Source organism: Phacochoerus africanus, chromosome 10, assembly GCF_016906955.1.
Source record: "Phacochoerus africanus isolate WHEZ1 chromosome 10, ROS_Pafr_v1, whole genome shotgun sequence".
NCBI lineage: Eukaryota > Metazoa > Chordata > Mammalia > Artiodactyla > Suidae > Phacochoerus > Phacochoerus africanus.
Genome location: NC_062553.1, coordinates 120938016 through 120959211, shown reverse-complemented (window position 1 = coordinate 120959211; position 21196 = coordinate 120938016). Strand labels below are relative to the sequence as shown.

Genomic DNA, 21196 nt, shown 5'->3' with positions numbered 1-21196 from the left:
CTGTAGTTTTCTTTTTTTATGGTATCTTTATCTGGTTTTCATATCAGGGTGATGGTGGTCTCATGGAATAACTTTGGGAGACTTCCTTCCTCTGCAATTTTTTTGAGGTTTCAGCAGGGTAGGTATTAATTCACCAGTGAATTCTATCAAATATTATTATATTTCAACCCTTATTATATTATATATAATATATATTATATTTCAACCCTTTTTTTGTTGAAAGATTTTAAATCACACTTTCAATTTCCGTACTTGTGATTGGTCCATTCGTCTTTTCTATTTCTTCCTGGTTTAGTCTTAGAAGATTGTACCTTTTAAGAATTTGTCCATTTCCTCTAGGTTGTCCATTTTATTGGCATATAGTTGCTTGCAGTAGCCATCTCTTTACAGTTCTTTGTACTTCTGTGATGTCCATTGTAACTTCTCCTTTTTCAATTCTAACTTTATTGGTTTGAGTCCTCTTTTTCTTGATGAGTCTGATTAAGGGTTTATCCATTTTGTTGATTTTTTTCTAAAGAACCAGCTTTAAAGTTTCATTGATCTATTCTATGGTTTTCTTCATTTCTATTTCATCTACCACTGCTCTGATCTTTATGATTTCTTTCCTTCTACCCACTTTGAGTTTCGTTTGTTCTTCTTTCTCAGTTGTTTTAGGTGTGAGATTAGGTTGTTTATTTGAGATTTTTCCTGTTTCCTGAGGTAGGCTTGTACTGCTATAAATTTCCCTCTTTGAACTGCTTTTGCTGCATGCCATAAATTTTGGATTATTGTGTCTTTATTGTCATTTCTCTCTAGGTATTTTTTCACTTCCTCTTGATTTCCTCAGTAATCCATTGGTTGTTTAGTAGTATGTTGTTTAATCTCCATGGGGTTTTTTTTCATTTTTTTTTCTTGTCATTGATTTCTAGTCTTCGAGCATTGTAGTTGGAAAAGATCCTTAATATGATTTCAATTTTCTTAAATTTACTAAGGCTTGATTTGTGGGCCAGAATGTGATCTATCTTAGAAAATATTCCAGGTGTGCTTGAGAAGAATATGTATTCTACTGCTGTGGGTGGAAAATTCTATAAGTATCTATTGTCTAATGCTTCATTTAAGGCCTGTGTTTCCTTGTGAATTTTCTGTCTTGATGATCTGTCCACTGCTGTTAATGGGGTGTTAAAGTCTCCCACTATTATTGTGTTATGGTCAATTTCTCCTTTTAAGGCCGTTAGCAGTTGCCTTATACATTGAAGTGCTCCTATGTTGGGTGCGTATATATTTACAATTGTTATATCTTCTTGGATTAACCTTTTGATCATTATGCAGTGTTCTTCTTTGTTTCTTATAATATTCTTTCTTGAAGTCTATTTTGTCTGATATGAGTATTGACATACTCATACTCATATTAACTATTCCAGCTTTCTTTTATTTACATTTGCATGGAATATCTTCCTCCATCCTCTCATTTTGTTTGTATATGTCCTTAGAACTGAAGTGGATCTTTTATAGACAAAGATATATGGGTCTTGTTTTTGTCTCCTTTTGGCCATGTCTTTTGGTTGGAGCATAGTCCATTTACATTTAAGGTTATTATCAAATGTAAGTTCTTATTTCCATTTTGTTAATTGTTTTGGATTTTTTTTGTTGTTGGTCTTTTTTCTTCCCTTGTGGTTTGGTGACTATCTTTAGTGTTGTGCTTGGATTGATTTTTCTTGTTCGTTTGTGTATCTATTGTAGGTTTTTTGTTTATGGTTACCATGAGGTTTTCATATAGGAGTTTATATATACAAAATTGTTTTAAGTTGCTGATCTCTTACTTGCAAATGCATCTTAATATTGTGCATCTCTAATATCCTCCTCTTCTTATGATTGCTGGTTTTGGTATCATATTTTGGTGTGGATGATTTCCTAGCTTTGCTATATGTTTGTCTTTATCAGTGAGCCTTCTCATGTGTAATTTTCTTGTTTCTGGTTGTGGCTTTTTCTTTTCCACCTAGAGAAGTTCCCTTAGTATTTGTTGCAAAGATGGTTTAGTGGTGCTGAGATTAGAGGCAGCTGTGTTCCTAGAGGGTCTTTAGGCAGCCTGTTTTCTGATGGGTGGGGATGTGTTCCCACCCAGATTACTGTTTGTCCTGGGGCTTCTCAATCCTGATGGGTGGTGCCATATTTTTCCAAAATGGCCATCTTCAGGGGAGCTCACACTGATGAATATTCCTAGGACCTCTGCCTCCAATGTCCTGCCTACACAGGTGAGACACAGCTAACCCCTGCTTTCCCAGGAGATCCTCCAAGACACATGCGTAGGTCTGACCCAGATTCTTATGGAGTCCCTGCTTTTCCCTGGGACCCAGTGCACATGGAATCCTTTATGCGCCCTCAAAGAGTGGAGTCTGTTTCCCCCAGTCCTGTGGAGCTCCTGCACACACCTCTCACTGGCCTTCAATGCCAAATGCTCTGGGGGCTCCTCCTCCCAATACCAGAACTCCAGTCTGGGGAACCTGATGTGGGATTCAGAACTCCCACTCCTATGGGAGAGCCTCTGTAATATAGTTATTTTCCAGCCTGTGGTCACCCACCCAGCAGGTATAGGATTGCTTATATCGTGAAAGCACCCCTCCTACTATCTCAATGAAGCTTCTTCATCTTTGGGTGTGAGATATCTTTTTTGGTAGTTTCCAGTCTATTTTATTGTTGGTTGTTCTGCAGTTACTTGTAAGTATGGTGTTTTCACAAGAGAAAGTGAGCTTAAGTCCTTTGACTCCACCATGTCGTCCCAATCCCCAAAGTTTCTTAATGTTATATATGAAACTTTTGACACATTCTCTGACAAATGATTAAGGATCAACAAGTGTAGCTTTTATTATTATTACTGAAGATGAGTGATAAGCCTGGCATAGTATAGCTGCCCAGAGCATGGTAACTACCCTTAATAGGATACATATGTTTAGCTCTGAGTAATTTATATGCACATTATTTTCTCTGAGCTTCCAATCTTATGTGTATATTCAATGATGAAAGTCTAGTTTTCTAGTTCTTTTCTCTTTAGATAAATCAGCTGACACACAGAGATAATAGAGGGGTATCAAGGTATGGGTAAAATCTTAAGCAAGACTGAATGCTGCCTCATGCTCTTTTGAAATCTAGCTGGGAAGAAAGCAGTGGATAGAATATTGTCTCTTAACATTCATGTCCACCAGCACCTCAGAATATGACCTTATCTGAAAATAGGGTCTTTGCAGATGTGAAGTAAATAGTTAATATGAGGTCATACTGGATCAGAGCAGGCCTAAATCTAATGACCAGTGTCCATGTAAAAAGGCTATGGCAGGACACAGAGGGACACACAGAGGACATGCTCTGTGACCACAGAGACAGGGATTGGAGTGCAGCAACCACAGCCAAGGAAGGCCAAGGAGTTCTGGGATAGAGGCTGGGACAGATTCTGCCTCAGACTCCAGAAGGATGCAACCCTGCTGAGACTTCAATTTTGAACTTCTGGCCTTCAAAAATTATGAGAAAATATATGTCTGTAAAATATATGTCTGTTGTTTTAAGCCACCAAGTATGTGATATTTGTTAGGGTAGCCCTAGGAAACTAATACATGAGGGATCTCTAGCCAAAAGGGGGAGCAAATGTCACAACGTCTCTTTCAAGCAGGGTCAGCAAGGAGGGATGAAGAGGGTTTATGTATGGGAGTCCTCAATAGGACCTCAGAAAGTGGGTCCCAGCAAGACAGGTGCACATTCTATAGTGGCCTGTTAGGTTGTAGTTCTGTCCCCTCAGGAGCAGGAGCCCAGGCAGGAGGGGACAAGGAAGCACAGTCACATCAAAAGGGACAACTGTGCAGAAGTTAGGCTGTTCAAGGCCTTCCAGGATGACCCACAAGACAGATTCAGGGACTGGAGCACACCAGGCAATACTCACCCACAAATCTCTTAAAGTGCAAAGCCAAGAGCTGCTACCTTATATGGCAAAAACAGCACTGATATTAAATCACAGGTTCTATCAGCCAGTTTTAAATTTAATGCTGACAAATTTTAATTGAGTGATAGTTTGCTAACCAAAAAATATAAAAATTTTTAAATAACTTTTATTGGAGTATAGTTGATTTAGAAAATTGTGACAAAAATTTTTTATGAAGTGGTGTTTTTTTTTTTTGTTCATTTTTGTCTGTTTTTTGCTTTAGATGTTCCAGGGCTCACAATGAGGACCATCCTGAGTATCAAGACTTCATTTTAATACCTCCTAGGAAACTGTTCTTGCCAAACGCAGACAGGAGGTCCGTTCAACAAGTAGCAAATCAAATAAGCCTTGGAAAAGAGCCAAGTCACAGTGAGAGTGGATCCTCCCTCCAGAAGCTGGAGGGACCCGAAGGATGTAAGTACCAGAATAGTTCTCCAGTGTCAAAAGTCACAATATGAGCAGCTTGACTGGGCATCTGAGAAAGGAAAGAACTGAATCAAATCAGAGTCTAGGAAACTCAGTTCAACTGGATCCCATATAAGTCACAAATGTCACCAAGGTAAATGCCCATCCATTTATCCATTCGTCCACAGCTTTATAACCCATTAAACTCTTCTCAATAATTCAGCTTGCAGAGAACATCTGTTTCCTGCTAGAGCTAGAAATGACAGAATAGTTACTACACTTGCACTATTATTGCTTCCAAACTTCATTAGATTTATATATATATATAGTTATAGTTATCAACCAGGTTCTTCTATGAGGCGTTCCATTCTAGCTAACAAAAGTATGTATTCTGGAGGAGGTTTGGCTGAACAGAAAATTTGGTTTCAAAGAATTGGGCTCTGGTCACAACTCTACCATTTTTAAGCTCTGTGGTCCGAATAAGACTTCTCTCTAAGCGTCAATTCTTTCATCTGTGAAATAGTAATAATACTTCCTATCTGCATGTAATTATTCAATTAATATTAACTATTATTATGCCAGTAATAAGAAAAGGATGCCCAGCTGCTCCTAAATGAGCAGCTGAGCTGTCAAGTCTGCCTTCAGTATTGCAACATTTGAGGTCAAGGTGGTACCCTTGTGTGAATCCAGTGTGAATCAGGGAGAGGGGCGGGGTGCTAGAGGAACAGTCAGCACCCTCTGGCTACAGAGCAAGTCTTCGCTGGAGACCCTGCTCCACAGCTGTTATTTATAACTCTGGCTCTGCATCAACCTATCAGGGCAGGCCTTTTTTTTTTTTTTTTCCCTTTAGGGCCACATATGTGGCGTATGGAAGTTCCCAGGCTAGAGGCAAATTGGAGCTGTAGCTGCTGGCCTATACCACAGCCACAGCAATGCAGGATCTGAGCCACACCTGTGATAAATGACAGCCATGGCCAGGGATTGACTCCATGTTCTCATGGATACTAGTCATGTTCATTACTGCTGAGCCACAGCGGGAACTCCTACCAGGGAAGGCTTTTAAAAACAGCTATTTCAGAGCTCCAGAATGATTAGAGATCTACTCAGGTACTTCTGATATTCAGCCTGGACTAGGAGCTCTACCCCAAGGGGCAGTGGTAGTATCCCATGCAGAAGTCACCCTGCGCCACGCCCTATGGCCCTCCTCTGGTCCATAGCCATGCAAGGACCAATCTTACCAACTTCAAAGAAAGCAAATACTTAGAAAATCCTAGGACTAGGATGGTAACATTTACCTTAGGATGACCAGCCAGCAATTAGAAGTAAAAGCTGCTTCTTCAATGTGGGTATAGCCCTAGTGCCAGATATTAATAAATTCTCTGGGGGAAATTCTCAATCTACTGCACGTGGTCTGTTAGTGTTCAGGTCCTTCAGGGTTATTGCAACTACCCAAACTGCAGCTTTTTCTGGGAGCACAGTGGCTGCGACTATGAGGGGCTTTCCTATGCTGTCTCTGGGCAGTATCCTTTGTTCTCATCAACCTGTCCTGTGTATTAAGTCATTCATCCATTCATTCACACACTCAGTAAATATTTATTGAGTTATCACAGAGGGTTGATTCTGACAAGCCTCCCAGGAAAAAAATCCTCAAGAAATTCTTTGGTACACCTAGGATTGAGAATCATATTTCCAAATATCATCCTGAAATGAAAACTTAAGGGCCAATGGTAGCTCATATTTCCCTAGCATTTGAATTTGTAAGGCACTTCCGTAGAAATATTTTATTTACTTATTTATTTTATTTTTTTTCTGTAATTTTAAGTCTGCACCCATGGCACATAGGAAGTTCCCAGGCTAGGGATCGAATCTGAGCTGTAGCTGCCAGCCTACACCACAGCGACAGTAATGCCAGATCCGAGCCGTGTCCGTAACCCACAGCATAGGTCGTGGCAATGCTGGATCCTTAACCCACTGAGCAAGGCCAGGGATTGAATCCGCATCCTCATGGACACGAGCTGGGTTTGTTAACACCAAGCAACAATGGGAACTCCCTTGTAGAAATTATTTTAATTGTTCATTCTGTTTGTCCCGGGATGTAAAATTAGATGTATTTATAGTTCAACTTTAATGAAGAGGAAACTGCAGATCATTGCTAGTAAATAGCCATGCTAAGATGTACAAAGTCAGTTCTACTAATGGAAGTAAGCTACGGCAGATGTTCCAATTTATCAGGAGTATCTTGTGGAAAGGGCTATACATAAGTCTTCATTAAGTTTTAGCTTCTTAAGGGTTTATTAGTTTAGGAAACTGAGTGGCCCCAGAGTTTCTGCCTCCAAAGGAACTCAGGTTCCTCCCTGTCTCAGCTGACACAGGCACAGCCACATCTGTGTGTAGCATGTTGTCGCCACCTAGTGGTGAATATGGCATCTTAACCTTGTAACGAAAAAAAAAATTTCTTCAGGAGAGAATTGTATTGGCTACCTCAGTTTGAAAACAATCCTGAATCCCCTCTTGCCCTCCAAAAAATAAAAACCCACCAAAAACGATCCTGATACATCCTTTTGACAGGATATTATGTAATTAGCTGTTTTTTAAAGGGCACACCAACGCTCATTTTCCTCCTTTCTCTATTCATACTCTATAGTAATTTTTGCTTAATTAAAAAAAAAATCAGAAACAATCACCCTAACCTCTTGATATCTAATGTGAATATGCAAATGACAGATAATGCTCTTTCAACCTTTGTTTTAATGAATGTTAAACATCAAATATATAGAACTTTTTCCAATGAATGAAATCTCTCTTCTCAGAGCCAGGAGAACAACTGAGAAACACTTGGTTTTGAGTTCTAACAGAGGTGGATCTCACCTTTTGGGAGATCATTTGATGGGAGTTGATAGTAAGTAGATCTAGAAGCTGGAAAAAGTAAATGTATCATCGCCCCTTTTCCGTTTTGTTGGTTGGTGATCTGAAGAAGTTTCATCCATCCTAAATTTCCCCAAGGCACTCAAAAAGCATTTCCATTTCCCCCCTTTTATTCAGATGAGGGCCTAGAGGCATGGGAAACAAATAGCTCACTCATATAACCCTGACTTTCATCAGCATCCTCAGGCTGATGATGTAGCATTTCTCTCAGTTCTTCTATATGTGGTACCAGCTCTGCCACGGGCTCTGTGTGATGCTGGGAAACTTGCTCATGTCACCTGTGTTTCCATTGGAACCACTAGAAATAGGCTAAAAGATTGCTTCTAACTCTTACCCAAACACACACACACACACACACTCACTCCCTTGCCAGAGTATCTTGTTTAAAATCTCTATGACCCTACAGTTATGTTGTACTGGATTGAATGGTGGCTCCATTCAACAGGAGATATGTTTATACCCTAATCTCTTGGAACCTGTGAATGTGACCTTATTTGGAAAAAGGATCTTAGCTGTAGATGTAATTAAATCAAAGATTTCCTGATAAAATTATCCTGGATTATTCAGATAGGTCCTAAATCCAATGACAACTCATAAGAAACTCATAGCAGGGATACTCAGAGAGACAGAGAAGGCCCTGTGAAAATAGAGGCAGAGGTTGGAGCTAGTGAAGGAACATCTGGAGCCACCAAAAGCTGAAGGAGGAGCTAAGAAAGACTCTTCTCTAGAGGCTTCTTTGGATAATCCTTACATTGACTGGGAGACCAACTGGAAGCATCAGTAGGAGAGCCACCCTGTCTGGCCTCACAAGGTGGGTAGGACCTGGACCAAGGATACTGGAAACATAGTCAGTGCCGTTCCCTCTGAGGGCTTTGTGTGTTGGGGGGCGGTGGGAGGACATGTGGGCAAGGCCCTGGGACAGATCACAAGGCTGTGGGGTAAGGATTATGGGGGCCATTAAGGAGCCATTAAATGCAAAATTGATGTTTATGTTTTCTTTAGTTCAACTTCCTCTTCATCCCACCCTGGTCACATTGTACTGTCAGTTTTCTATGCACTAGGGATTTAGTGAAGAGACAGTAGCTTCTTAGATAAGAGCAGAGAGTTTGAGCCAGACCCCTGGGTGCAAATGCTGACTTAGCCATTTTCCAGCTGTGTGACCAAGTTATGAAAGCCTTTGATCCCTTGGTTTCCTCATTTGTCAAAGAATGTTAATAATAATAATAATAGCATCCTCGTGAGGCTTTGTGAAGATAAAGTGCTAAATAAATATAAATGTAATAAATTTATATTGTATTTTATTATATATTATATATATATTTTATGTTTAAATATATATTTATTATATTTTTATTATATTTACTATATTATGTTATGAATAAATATAAAGTAAAGAATAAATATAAAGTGCAATATATTTATTATAAATAAATATATTGGTGCATAGAAAGTGTTGATAGTCATCACTTTTAAATTAGTCCTGGGAGTGTCTGTGCTGTACGTGGGGCCAGAGCCCTGGGAGATCAGAAGCCGGTTAGGAAATAAGAAGTGATCAGCAGAAAAGCCCCTAACAGCTGCCCACAGTTAAGGGAAGGGAGTCCTAAAGGAACAAGGAAAAATAGGAATCTTTTATAAAATATTTTTAGAATTACTTAGTGACCTCCAGATGAAAGGAAAATGGGTCAAAAAAATAGACTTCTTGAAAATCTAATAGAATAGAAATTTCACCTATTGTTATTTCAGTTGGTTACCCTGAAGTTTAGGGAATTTGAGGATATCTGGGTTGAATAAATATATTTATGTTTTTTTGTTTTTTGTTTTTTTTTTTTTTGCTATTTCTTGGGCTGCTCCCGCGGCATATGGAGGTTCCCAGGCTAGGGGTCGAGTTGGAGCTGTAGCTGCCAGTCTACACCAGAGCCACAGCAACGCGGGATCCGAGCCACGTCTGCGACCTACACCACAGCTCACGGCACCGCCGGATCGTTAACCCACTGAGCAAGGGCAGGGACCGAACCCGCAACCTCCTGGTTCCTAGTCGGATTCGTTAACCACTGCGCCACGACGGGAACTCCCTATATTTATGTTTTTGAATGTAAAGTGCTCTACAGTTTTCCTTGTTCTGTAACTGCTCTTTTAAGGTAACAATAATGAGTTTGTCATGCTGTTGTATACTGTTCTGTAGCTTCACTTACAAATATTGAATCGATCTGTTTTATTCCACGTTATTTCATATTCCAATTACATAAAGTCATTTCCGGGTCTTTGCCCTAACAGGTGACACTGTTATGAACATCTGTAGGTTAAATATTGGGCATTATTTTGGATTTTTTTACAGCCAGTCTGTGATTTATTTGCTTGGATAATCTTATTCTGTATTGGATATGTTTACCTCCTCTTAAATTACCTGGGGACACAGGTAATGCCTGGAATTGGACTTGATTGATGGTGACTAGCCCTCCCCCAGCTTCTCCCCCCCCCCCCCCCCCCCCCCCCCCCCCGCCACTGCCCCGGTCAGGTGGGGAGTGTGCAGAAACACAGGCAAGTCCTTGTCTCTGCCCAAGGGCAATGCTCATCCTTTGTAGTTAGTTTCGTTGAGTAGGCCAATTTCAATGAAATTTAGTAACATACACCTTGATGGGTAACTTAGAAATGACATGTTTAATTTGTAGTTTAGTGCGCTGTTCCAAAAGATGATAGTGGCAAGCCTTTAACTGAACTGTTATGCATATTTTAGGGGCTTGGTAAAATTGTGATATGTTATAGTACATGAAAATTCACAGTAAAAATTTATATACATGGGAAGTGCTTTTTCATTGGAAGATATAAAGATTCAAAAGTAAATTTTCAGTAGGGAGTTGGCACCTATTGTTGGTGGTGCCTGGGTATAGGTCCAGAGTTTGTTGAGTTTTTTAATGAAGTTATAAGATGAAAAAATGATTTCTTTTGTAGGTAATTGTGTTGGGGGAGAGGTGGAAAGTTTGGTATCCTGAACAAAATCATTGGTGAGATCCTTAAGCTGTTTTACTTTTTAAATTTATTTGTTTAATTAATTATTAGTTTGGGAAGGATCATTGATTTACAATGTTATGTTAATTTCTGGTGTACAGCAAAGTGATTCAGTTTTATATATATAATCTTTTTCCAATTCTTTTCCATTATGGTTTATTAAAGGATATTGAATGTAGTTCCCTGTGCTATACAATGGAAACTTGTTTATTATTGTGTTATTATTTAAAATATTCATTTGTTTGTTGTATTTGGATTCTACATATAAGTGATAACATACAGTATCCGTCTTTCTCTGTCTGACTTATTTCACTAAGCATAATGCCTTCCATCCGGTCTCAGATTCTTTCAGCATCGGAACTGGATGGGCCTGGAAGTGGTTGAAGGAAACTGAAATTGCAGGCTCAGCTCTCCCTTCCCAGTCCAGACCAGCAAGGCCTTGGGGTTCTTTCCACCGTTGGCAATGAAACTGGTATGACTGTAAACATTGCTGTTGAAATAGCCAGTGAAAGCAGAGCTCTATAATCAAGGTTCATCAAAGAGAGTCTCAGATCCTCTAAGAAGAGTGTCTCAAAGCTAAAGGGGAAAATAATATAAGGTCCTTTTTTTTTAATTGCTGTACCCACACAGCATATAGAAGTTCTCAGGCCAGGGACTGACCTACTGTGACCTATGCCTCAGCTGTGGCAATGCCAGATCCTTTAATTCACTGTACCTGGCAGGGGACCCAACCCACAGTGACCCACAGTCACCTCAATCGGATTCTTAACCCACTGTGCCACAGAGTAACTCCTGAGGCCTGTTTTTTAAGCTTAGGGCAAATAACAAATTAGTGTTTTAATGCTATGTCTTGAAGAATAGAAACAAAAAGCAGACAAAGAAGGCAGAATTAATCAATGCTTATTTTTCTTCTGTCTCTTCAGTAAGGAAAACCGTGGTAGGTCAACAATGGATAGACCACACGTGGTTAAAACAAAGCTGAATCCTAATATAGGCCCAAAGACAGTGAGTTAACAAGTGGCAAATACATGAATGCTGGCAAATACCTCCTGGGGACCCTGAAGACCTTGGACTTGAGATTCTTACCTCCTGAGCAGAGTCCAGACCCCTTCGCCTGGCAGCAGCTCAGTGTCCACTCATCAAGGGTAAGAGCCCTGGATTCAGAGCCCAATAAATCTTGGTTTAACACCTTTGCTGTTCCAGTTTCCTAGGGTGAAGAGGGTGGGCATGGCTTCATACAAGCTGGGCCCTCGGGTCAGGGTCTCACAAGACTGTGATCCGGTGCCAGCTGGGACTGAGTGCCCATCTCTGGTGCAGGGTCCCCTTCCAGGCTCTCAGGGTTGATCCCGGCAGCTGTGGAACTCAAGACCAGAAGACCTGTAATTACCAGCCCAAATAATCTCCTTTTGATGAACAGCCTTAGATGAACTCCAAGGAATTCTGATTTGAGGTTTTAACTTTATCTGCAAAATCTCTTCCTCTTTGCCCCAGCATGTGACCACGGGAAGGATCTCCATCATATTCTCAGGTGTTCCCACAATCAAGGGACGGGGATTATTCATGGTGTGTACACAAGGGGGAGGGCATCTTGCGGGCCAAATTAGATTTCTTTGTATTACACTTACCCTAAGTACTTTAGTTGTGCTTTGGCAATCACAAAATACTGTCTTCTGTGATTGCAGATATTTGTTGCAAGTTTAGTGCTGAATCACACTAAGCATGAATCACATGCTTCCAAAATTGATAGAGTACAGGATGCATAAGAAATTGTTTCATTTTTGCATTCTTTTAAATTATCATTTTTTTGCCTTCCATAAATTATTTACATTACCTTCTTATTTGTGAGTCAGACACTGGTGGCATTTTTATAGCAAATGCAAAATGAAGATTAAAAATAGGCCTCACTGATTCACGGTTCCAAGATAGGGCTGCACTGCTCACACATGGAGAAAATGGACATCACAGAGCATGTGAATCTGTTAGGGCTGCTGTAGCATAAGGCCACTGACTGAGTAGTTTAAACCACAGAATCTTATATTTTTTCATAGTTCCAGAGGCTGCAACTCTTAAGATCAAGTTGCTGGCAGGGTTGGTTTCTGGTAAGGTCTCTCTTGCTTCATTCTCACATGACCTTTCTTCCATGTGTGCGTGGGAAGAGACAGCTCTGGGATTTCTCCCTCTTTGTAAGGACACTAGTCCTATCAGTTTAGGACCCACACTAGGACCTCATCTAACCTTAATCACCTCCTTCAAAGTCCTAATCTCTGAATACCATCACACTGGGGGCTAGTGCTTCAACACAAGAATTCACGGAGGGGTGTTTGTGTGTGACACCATTCAGTCCATAACAATACTCAAAATGTCTGTGGACAATGAAAACCCTGTGGAGTTTCCTGCCTGTAATTACCAGTGCTTTTAACATTACTCACCACCATTCATAGATTCATGCACAGATTCCAAGCAATCTCTCCATCTATTTTCTGTCTTTGCTGAAAATCACAGAACATCTTGGACTGGCAGTCTGTTACCCAGGCAACAAGGATAGTGTGCTGCCCTGAGCCATGCAGCAGAGCCATCTCTGTCCATGGTTCTGACAGAATTACTGCAAACTGTGCCCAAATCAACCAGTTGTATCGTTTCTCCTGGTAATGAGACAAGAATGGTTCCCTTAGGTCCTCATAAAGGGAGTACAGCACGACCATGGTCTCATAGCCAGGGGTCTACCTCCCTCTACTGGACTCTTGCCCTAAGGAAATGTACAAACCTCACAGCATGTAGCTACGTCTCACACAGGGTAATGTCAGGATGTGTGGGAGAGACTGCTGCTTCTAACTTAATATGTTTTCAGAGCTTCTGCTTTAGAAAGGGGTGAGAATGTGCTCTGTTGAGGAAGCTACATTTTCTCTGCCCCCCCCACCCCCACCCCCTTGCAGCTACAAGTGATCAGTGCATCCAGATTACTGCCTGGGACTCATGGAAAGACACCTATGAAGGGAGCACATGGCTAGCATGTGCCCTTGTCTGCCCTTGCCCCCATTTCCTCTTGTTTTTTACCTGGACTATTGATTTGATGTCTGAAAATAGAGTAGCTATTTGAAAGACTGGAAATTTAGGAAATCTTGGATAAGAGTTGACCTCCAGAAAAGAAGCCACAGATTGAGGAAGAAGGACCCAAAATGTGGAACAAGCATGGGTGCTTCTATCCCAACCCTGGACTGCTGAACTCTTTCACGTGAGGGAGAAATAATCTGGGATTAGCTGTATAAAGCCAATTCATAACTGGTACAGACTGTAGAATGAAAACGTCAAAATTCAAAAATTACCTTAGAACATCCTTTAAATTCCCTATAAAATATGTAAGTCCTGAATGGGTTCTAAGCACGGTGAAATGTTGAGCCTTTAATTATTGGGGCCAGTCAAGAAAATAGATTGGATTATGTTCTATTCTGGCATTGTTTTAAATTAGTATTTGCCCTTCAGAAGTTAGCAACATTGCTGTCAAAGGCTGTAATTCAGAAATTAAAAGTCATGTATGGTCTTAAAAGAAAAATCCTGGGAAGCACCAGTAATATAATCCTGATAGTCAACAGCAGCACATAGGTATATGCATGTGGGTGTATGTGCAGCATGGAATTACTATGTATGATTCCATCTTCCCTTTTCACACAGAATGTTATGACTTTACCTGTGTTACTTAATGTTTCTTTATGACTTTTAATCAGCATTTCGATTTTTTTCCAAGGTTTTTGAACAAGTCATCAGCGTGCACATCCTGACCACTAGTGCAGGGTGACTGGATTATCTTTAAAATCAGTCACACTTTCTTCCTAGAGGTTTTTGGTGAGCTAAGTTTGATTACATCTTCATGGTATGCGTGCTTTAAGCAAAATTGTACAGAGAATTATCAATACAATTGAAATTCTGCTTTTCCCCCTCTTTTTCTTTCTCTTGCACTTGATTCAGCTCTATTTTACATCCAAAAGGGAGAAAAGTCATGGCTGCTACATGGTCTTGTCAAGCTGTGTGTAAGCGGAGCTCTAAGAAGAATGGTACATGGAGAGGTTCTGGAACTCAGATCTCCATAAGGAATGTTACCATGTTGCTAAGCTATGTAGTGTTATCTTAACAACCAGGGAGCCACACAGACTCCTTGGCGTGAGAGTAGGAGAAACTGGAGGAAAACAGGGAAACAGTTATATTCTTTTGGAAGCATTAGACATTAGGCTGTCTCTGCCAATTAAAAATTCTCAGCTCAAGTATAAAGATTTCAGGAAACCAGTGACAACTCAAGACAGACCCACTGTAAGGCTTGAAGGGTATCAACAGCTTTGAATTCCTGTCAACCAGATCACCTTCTTTTAAAACTGTGCTCAGGTATAATTTTAAATTCATCATTAAAATGATTTTCTAGAATTTTAGATTTGATTTAATGGACTTCAGTGAAGTTCATCTTCTTTTGAAGACTATGTAAAAGCTAATTAAGTCGATTTTGAAGAAATGGGGCATTACCTTTTTTTTAATTGTTATTTCCCCAATACATTTTTTTTTCTACTATACAGCATGGTGACTGAGTTACACAAACATGTATACATTCCTTTTTCTCCCATTATCATGCTCCATCATAAGAAATGGGGCATTATCTTTTAAAGTACACTACCTTTTTTTTGGAGTTCTATCATGGCTCAGCGGAAACAAATCTGACTAGTATCCACGAGGACGAAGGTTCAATCCATGGCCTCACTCAGCAGGTTAAGGATCTGGCATTTCCGTGAGCTGTGGTGTAGGTCACAGATGCGGCTCGGATCCCGCATTGCTCTGGCTGTGGTGCAGGACGAAAGCTGTAGCTCCGATGGGACCCCTAGCCTGGGAACCTGCATATGCCACGGGTGCGGCCCTAAAAGGACAAAAAAAAATTATCTATTTTTAAGGAGATCATACAAGTAAAATATACTGCATTTGTGTAATAAAGATATTTATTCACTGGAAACATTTAACTTCATGTAATAAACACTTATTGAGCATAAACTATGTGACAGGTACTGGGAAAACTGGACTATTACATTTTATTGTGAAAAGCAGACAATAAACACAGAAGTGTAAAAAAAAAATGTCAAGGAGTGACATGCATTATGAGTTACGAGGACGGCTTAAAGAGGGTTGAGGGCTAGAGAGTGATCGAGACGGGGGTGATGGAGGCTGTAGGGAGGGGTTAGGAAGCCTTTTGGAGAAAATCTTGTTTGGACAGAGCAATGAATGAAGTGAGGGAGGAAGCGATGGGAGGTCTGCGTGGCATGTATACTAGGCTCCAGGCTCCAGAAATACAAAATGGTTCAGCATTCATCACCTAAATAACAGGGGTTTGGGTGGGGTTTTTTGTTGTTTGTTTTGTTTTAGGCACGCAGAAGTTCCAGGGCCAGGGATCAAACCTGCAGCTACGGCAGTGACCTGAGCCACAGCAGTAACAACACCAGGTCTTTAATCCACTGAGCCACCAGGAAACTCCTAAATACACTTTTACATCCCTAGGAATTCACAGTAACTTTCGGCTGTCCATTGATCAGCTACTGTACCCTTCTGAAAGCACACGTTTTGTATATGCTATTTTAGACTCAGAATATTAATATTTAATACAGATTTGCATGGTGTTTTCCAAGTAACAATGGCCAGGTCTAGAGCAATTAATGATGTTTTAAAAACCTACTATTTTGAGGATGTTGTGTCATGTAGTCTAAATAAAATCCAATAATTTACTAATATATAGGTGGATTCAAGAGGCTTTAGAAAAGGAAATATGGTTCCCAGAAGTACTTACACAATTTCCTGAATGGTGAATGGTAATTATAATTAGATTTTTCCCTTAGAGTTGCCTCTATACAGGGTTTTCTTTTTTTCTTCTGGGTGAAAGCATAGTGTTGGCATCATAACTAAAATAGAATTTTCAACAGAACTTGGCTATTTTCTGTCAGAAAGTGTGGGTGTATCCTCCAAGTCAGGAGGTGTCAGCCAAGGTTTTACAACAGACAGACAGCAAGGTAAGACCCAAGACATTTACTAAATAGCTAAAATGTTCACATTTACAAATTGTTCAGTTTTTTAAAGGAATACAAGGAATTAATACCTTCTCTTTAAGAAAGTAAGTTCTCTAACACTTGCTGGCATTTAGTTGCAGTGCCATGTGCTTGCCTGCTGGAGAGACTGCATTAGAACCTGTTTACACAGCTTGGCTGAGAAGCAGTTTACTAACACACCATAGTGAAGGTGAAGCATTTTTTTTTTAGTTCTTTGCTTCCTCATGACTTTAGGATGTGGTGTTTAAAATCTGAACACATGATGGGAATACGAACATCACTGTCCTTGTATCATGGTGGGGAAAATAGGCTGAGAATTGCTGTTTATTACGCTGCAAACACCTATTCAAGCTAAAATATTGGAAACAAGTGTGTGTTTTGTTTTCCTTGTGTTGTTTCAATATTTTTAACATGTCTACTATTTATCACAAGACTGTATATGGTAAATAATGTACATAATCTACAGCAAATTTGTAGATGTAACTATAACTGATTTAGTCTACAGAATCCATCCATCGTATATATTAGACCAATTTTGCATTGAAGGATTTCTCTGATATTGGCTTAGGAAGATTTTTAGCCACTTAATTACAGAACCAATGAGATTTTTGCTTCTCTAGTAAAGGTAATATTTATTTATCAATAAGTAAGTTATGTATTTCCTGGCCTCCACTGCTATTAATTCCTGACTTTAATATGTTCTCATATTTCTCCTATCTTTTGGAGAAAAAAAAATCTACCCTTTTGTATGAGCGTGAGTTATTCTTTCATTTCTTCTGAGTTTTTGACTTAAAAGTTTACAGTCCTTTTATACTGGTTGTTATAAAGAGAAATCTTAATGCTATTCCAAACCAATTCATGGACTCTGGAAAGCTAGCCATTAAAATCACTGGGCAGTGAGTTATAAGTCAATTAAAGAGTGCTGAAATCGATATAGGTTAAGAGGAGGAAGATCAAGATGTGGGCCATTATTAATAGCAACCAAAATGGTTTTGCTTTTCTTCAGGTTTGAGGTAGGTTTTTTTTTAAATTAGTACATTATTTTTTACAGTGTTTTTTAAGCTTGCAGATAAACTGAGCAGAAAGTATAGGGAGTTCCACATCCCTTCTGCCCAGTTTCACCTATTATTAACATCCTGCCTTAGTGTGGTACCTTTGTTACAGCTGATGAACCCAAACTGTACATTATTATTAACTAAAGCCCATAGTTTACATTAGAGCTTGCTCTGTTGTACGGTTTTATGGGTTTTGACAAAATGCATAACGTCCCATATCCACTATTACAGTACAGAGCAGCATAGTGTAGCTTAGTTTCATTGCCCTAAAAATCCCCTGCACTCCACCTGTTCATTATGCCCCTTCTTCCCCTCTGGAACCCCTGGAATCTGATTTTTTTTTTTTTTTTTGGTCTTTTTGCCTTTTCTAGGCCGGCTCCCGCGGCATATGGAAATTCCCAGGCTAGGGGTCTAATCGGAGCTGTAGCCGCTGGCCTACGCCACAACCACAAAATCTCGGGATCCGAGGAGTTCCCGTCGTGGCGCAGTGGTTAACGAATCCGACTAGGAACCATGAGGTTGCGGGTTTGGTCCCTGCCCTTGCTCAGTGGGTTAACGATCCAGCGTTGCCGTGAGCTGTGGTGTAGGTTGCAGACGCGGCTCGGATCCCGCGTTGCTGTGGCTCTGGCGTAGGCCAGTGGCTACAGCTCCGACTCGACCCCTAGCCTGGGAACCTCCATATGCCACGGGAGTGGCCCAAAGAAATAGCGGGGTCCGAGCCACATCTGCAACCTACACCGCAGCTCACGGCAACGCCGGATCCTTAACCCACTGAGCAAGGCCAGGGATCGAACCTGCAACCTCATGGTTCCTAGTCGGATTCATTAACCACTGAGCCACGACGGGAACCCCTGGAATCTGATTTTTTTACTCTCTCTCATTTTGCTTTTTCTAGACCGTCACATATTTGAAATTATGTGAATTATTATTATATTTGGAAAAAAATGCTACAGTATATAGCATTTTCAAATTTTCCTCTTTCACTTAGTAACATGCATTTGTTTTCTCCATGTCTTCTCATGACTTGAAAGCTCATTTCTTTTTAGCACTTAAAGTGTCCCACTATTCGGATGTCCACAGTTAATTTACCTGTTCCTATTGAAGGATACCTAAGTTGCTTCCGATTTTTGGCAATTATGAATAAACATTCATTTGTAGGTTTCTGTGTGGACATAAGTTTTCAGGTCCTTTGGATAAATACCTGGAGTGTTATTGCTGGACTGTATGGTAAGAGTACATTTAGCTTTAGGAAGAAACTGCCAAACTGTCTTCCAAAATGGTTATACCATTTTGCATTCCCAGAAGCAATGAATGAGTGTTCCTGTTGCTCCTCAGCATTTGGTGGTGTCAGTTTTTTGGATCTTAGCCATTCTAATAGGTATGTAGTGGTATCTCACTGCTGTTTCAATGTACAATTCCCTGAAGACAAAAGATGTTGTCTTTTCATATGCATGCTTATCTGCATCTGATATCTTCTTTGATGGGTGTTTGTTCAGATCTTTTGCCCAGTTTTTAATTGGGCTATTTGTTTTTTTTACTGTTGAGTTTTAACTGTTTTGTAAATTTTGTATACAAATGTTTTTATCGGATATGTGTTTCACAAATATTTTCTCCTAGTCTGTGGCTTGTCTTTTCATTCTTTTAACTGTCTTTTCAGAGCAAAATACAGTTTTTCTTTTCTGAACAAAGTGAGTAAACTTATTTTTCCATTGTTAGATCACTTGCTACAACAGTTCAAAGTACAACTTTGTCCTGAGTTATTCACTTACTTCATTTCTGAAAATTTAAGTTTAAATCAGATTCTCAGTAGTACATAATATATATTTTAGATTTTGCAGAATTTTAAATGACATGTATGGATAAAGTATGTGTATAATGACTTTATTCCTTTAGCTCTGAAGCATCCAACAGAAACAGTACAATCTGTAACATCAGAGAAGTAAATTTTCTGTAACCCAAGAGTAAGCAATATAGCCCCTTTTTAAATATGAGAAAGATGAGTTCCATACCTTTAGGAGGCACTGCAATTTTCAGAGGAGGAAGAAAAATTCTCTGCTTTCTGACCTTTTATACCAGAATTTAAAGTATATCACTACCCTTCAAATTAACCTAAGAGACTTGATATGGGGAAGACACACAGTAGAATAGCTAAATATTCTAGCTGACATCTAGGTCAATCCCATCAGGTTTCAGATGAGTGAATCTAAATCTAGGGGAAAAAAAACCAATTCATCTATGGTCATTTTGTGCATTAATGGCAAAGCTTGAGCCATAAACCCCATTTTTAAATTCCTGTTCATTGTCCTTTCTGCTCTCCAAATTATCACTGTACCCTCTCCCCCCAATATAGATAAAAAATGAATTTACTCATTTGATTATACAAAAGGTCCTACACAGAAAGAATAAGCCTAAGGTTTGCATTACCTAGTTAGGTTAGAACTAGCTCTTCATTATTCATAATGAGCAATAAGAAAATACACCATTGGAGTTCCCTGGTGGCTCAACAGGTTGAGGATCTGGCATTGTCACTGCTGTGGCACAGAGTCAATTAAAAAAAAAAAACCCAAAAAAACAAAATCATTTTATTGTTAATAGAATTTTCTGAATTAAAAGTATTTGAGTCTATTTTACTCAGCCTAGGATAATTTTATTTTTATTTTTTAGGGCTGCACCCATGGCATATGGAAGTTCCCAAGCTAAAGGTCAAATCAGAGCTGTGGCCACTGGCCTACACCACAGCCACAGCAATGCGGGATCAGAGCCATGTCTGCAACCTACACGACAGCTCAAGGCAATGCTGGATCCTTAACACACTGAGTGAGGATGGAACCTACATCCTCATGGATACTAGTTAGATTCATTTCTACTGAGGCATGATGGGAACTCCCTGGAATAATTTTAGAATTTATGAAATTCAGATTTTTATGGCAACAGGGCTGATAACTTTTATAGCATACATTCACTATATATATACCATGGAAAACTTGAACATAGATTCTGAGGTGTAAAAAAAAACTGTCAAAGAACTAAAAATATTTGCCTCAACAAAATATTGAGATCAACTTCTAGAATATGGATGTATTTTGACACTGCAAATTATTCTGACCAGAAAAACTCCCTGCTATGGTTAGAAATAAAAGTATATTTTCCAATATTGCTATGACAAATAAGATTTCCATATAAGATAGGAAATATATAACAAACACTAGAAAAACCATGCTCAAATTTCAAGACTAGGCTATCATCCCCTAGACAGTTTAACTCTTTTGTTCCCAATCCCTAAATTTTCTTTCCCAAATGACTGTGAATTCCCTAAATGCTCTAACATTATCTTTCGTCCCTTAAGTCTGTGACACTCCAGGTGTCTAATGATTGCTGAATAATTGAGGGAAAATCATTAAATATTAATGAATATTGGAAATAACAACATACCAAAGGGTTTCCACTTTATCATCTGTAGATGTAATATCATTCTTTTGCTACTGAAATTTTTTCCCTCTTTCAAAGGTTTTACCATTCTCTCAGAAGATACAAATTTAAGATGCTGGTGTTCTTAAAGTGCAGTGTGAAAGGCCCTCCTTTACCATAAAATTAAATATAAAGCATATTTGTGGGTATTGTATTTTAAAGCTATCACTTTAATTTACCATATCAAAACTGACGATAACCATGTTGCATGTTTTTATGCTGGTAAGACAACACTACCGTAATTAAATATAGAATATATTTTAAGTTTCTCACGAATGTTTTGAATTTTCCAGGGAAAATTTCCTTTCTGTTCCACCCATGCC

The 21196-nt window shown here is 39.4% G+C and overlaps 1 protein-coding gene across 5 annotated transcripts in view; it reads left to right on the top strand.

The window, feature by feature from the left end:
• The window catches only part of C10H4orf17 (chromosome 10 C4orf17 homolog), a 365717-nt gene that overhangs the window by 292570 nt on the left and 51951 nt on the right, over positions 1–21196 (top strand). For 4 of the 5 annotated variants that reach the window (XM_047799480.1, XM_047799476.1, XM_047799477.1 and 1 more), the window contains 4 exons: positions 4170–4360; positions 10226–10278; positions 10625–10754; positions 11206–11427. The gene's annotated coding sequence lies outside the window, so the exon portion shown is untranslated. Of the gene's footprint in view, positions 1–4169; positions 4361–10225; positions 10279–10586; positions 10755–11205; positions 11428–21196 lie in introns of those variants that run through there. The other variant, XM_047799479.1, reaches the window with a different exon arrangement.